Here is a 3236-nt window from a genome sequence, read left to right as displayed (position 1 = left end):
TATCGTCGTAAAATGTAAACTTCGATTCCACAATACACGAACGTACCGCGTTAATTTTTTCACATTTTGAAGATATTATATTATCGTTCTGTTATATTTCAAATGCAATGATCGAATCTAGTGTTATTTTAACATATTTTAGATAAATAAAGTATGTTATCGTCGTAAAATGTAAACTTCGATTCCACAATACACGAACGTACCGCGTTAATTTTTTCACATTTGAAAGATATTATATTATCGTTCTGTTATAGTTCAAATTTAGTGATCGAATGAAATCACTCGGATATCGTTATCGTGTTCGATTCTAGTGTTATTTTAAAATATTTCAGATAAATAAAGTATGTTATCGTCGTAAAATGTAAACTTAGATTCCACAATACACGAACGTACCGCGTTAATTTTTTCACATTTGAAGGATATTATATTATCTTTCTGTTATAGTTCAAATGCAATGATCGAATCTAGTGTCATTTTAAAATATTTCAGAAAAATGAAGTATGTTATCGTCGTAAAATGTAAACTTCGATTCCACAATACACGAACGTACCGCGTTAATTTTTTCACATTTTGAAGATATTATATTATCGTTCTGTTATATTTCAAATGCAATGATCGAATCTAGTGTTATTTTAACATATTTTAGATAAATAAAGTATGTTATCGTCGTAAAATGTAAACTACGATTCCACAATACACGAACGTACCGCGTTAATTTTTTCACATTTGAAAGATATTTTATTATCGTTCTGTTATAGTTCAAATGCAATGATCGAATGAAATCACTCGGATATCGTTATCGTGTTCGATTCTAGTGTAATTTTAAAATATTTCAGATAAATAAAGTATGATATCGTCGTAAAATGTAAACTTCGATTCCACAATACACGAACGTACCGCGTTAATTTTTTCACATTTGAAAGATATTTTATTATCGTTCTGTTATAGTTCAAATGCAATGATCTAATCTAGTAATATTTTAACATATTTCAGATAAATAAAGTATGTTATCGTCGTAAAATGTAAACTTCGATTCCACAATACACGAACTTACCGCATTAATTTTTTCACATTTCAAAGATGTTATATTATCGTTCTGTTATAGTTCAAATTTAGTGATCGAATGAAATCACTCGGATATCGTTATCGTGTTCGATTCTAATATTATTTTAAAATATTTCAGAAAAATGAAGTATGTTATCGTCGTAAAATGTAAACTTCGATTCCACAATACACGAACGTACCGCGTTAATTTTTTCACATTTTGAAGATATTATATTATCGTTCTGTTATATTTCAAATGCAATGATCGAATCTAGTGTTATTTTAACATATTTTAGATAAATAAAGTATGTTATCGTCGTAAAATGTAAACTACGATTCCACAATACACGAACGTACCGCGTTAATTTTTTCACATTTGAAAGATATTTTATTATCGTTCTGTTATAGTTCAAATGCAATGATCGAATGAAATCACTCGGATATCGTTATCGTGTTCGATTCTAGTGTAATTTTAAAATATTTCAGATAAATAAAGTATGATATCGTCGTAAAATGTAAACTTCGATTCCACAATACACGAACGTACCGCGTTAATTTTTTCACATTTGAAAGATATTTTATTATCGTTCTGTTATAGTTCAAATGCAATGATCGAATCTAGTAATATTTTAACATATTTCAGATAAATAAAGTATGTTATCGTCGTAAAATGTAAACTTCGATTCCACAATACACGAACGTACCGCGTTAATTTTTTCACATTTCGAAGATATTATATTATCGTTCTGTTATAGTTCAAATTTAGTGATCGAATGAAATCACTCGGATATCGTTATCGTGTTCGATTCTAATGTTATTTTAAAATATTTCAGAAAAATAAAGTATGTTATCGTCGTAAAATGTAAACTTCGATTCCACAATACACGAACGTACCGCGTTAATTTTTTCACATTTGAAGGATATTATATTATCTTTCTGTTATAGTTCAAATGCAATGATCGAATCTAGTGTCATTTTAAAATATTTCAGAAAAATGAAGTATGTTATCGTCGTAAAATGTAAACTTCGATTCCACAATACACGAACGTACCGCGTTAATTTTTTCACATTTTGAAGATATTATATTATCGTTCTGTTATATTTCAAATGCAATGATCGAATCTAGTGTTATTTTAACATATTTTAGATAAATAAAGTATGTTATCGTCGTAAAATGTAAACTACGATTCCACAATACACGAACGTACCGCGTTAATTTTTTCACATTTGAAAGATATTTTATTATCGTTCTGTTATAGTTCAAATGCAATGATCGAATGAAATCACTCGGATATCGTTATCGTGTTCGATTCTAGTGTAATTTTAAAATATTTCAGATAAATAAAGTATGATATCGTCGTAAAATGTAAACTTCGATTCCACAATACACGAACGTACCGCGTTAATTTTTTCACATTTGAAAGATATTTTATTATCGTTCTGTTATAGTTCAAATGCAATGATCGAATCTAGTAATATTTTAATATATTTCAGATAAATAAAGTATGTTATCGTCGTAAAATGTAAACTTCGATTCCACAATACACGAACGTACCGCGTTAATTTTTTCACATTTTGAAGATATTATATTATCGTTCTGTTATATTTCAAATGCAATGATCGAATCTAGTGTTATTTTAACATATTTTAGATAAATAAAGTATGTTATCGTCGTAAAATGTAAACTACGATTCCACAATACACGAACGTACCGCGTTAATTTTTTCACATTTGAAAGATATTTTATTATCGTTCTGTTATAGTTCAAATGCAATGATCGAATGAAATCACTCGGATATCGTTATCGTGTTCGATTCTAGTGTAATTTTAAAATATTTCAGATAAATAAAGTATGATATCGTCGTAAAATGTAAACTTCGATTCCACAATACACGAACGTACCGCGTTAATTTTTTCACATTTGAAAGATATTTTATTATCGTTCTGTTATAGTTCAAATGCAATGATCGAATCTAGTAATATTTTAACATATTTCAGATAAATAAAGTATGTTATCGTCGTAAAATGTAAACTTCGATTCCACAATACACGAACTTACCGCATTAATTTTTTCACATTTCAAAGATGTTATATTATCGTTCTGTTATAGTTCAAATTTAGTGATCGAATGAAATCACTCGGATATCGTTATCGTGTTCGATTCTAATGTTATTTTAAAATATTTCAGAAAA

Source organism: Nymphalis io, chromosome 26 (assembly GCF_905147045.1).
Source record: "Nymphalis io chromosome 26, ilAglIoxx1.1, whole genome shotgun sequence".
Classification (NCBI taxonomy): domain Eukaryota; kingdom Metazoa; phylum Arthropoda; class Insecta; order Lepidoptera; family Nymphalidae; genus Nymphalis; species Nymphalis io.
Note: the sequence above shows the minus strand (reverse complement) of the source record.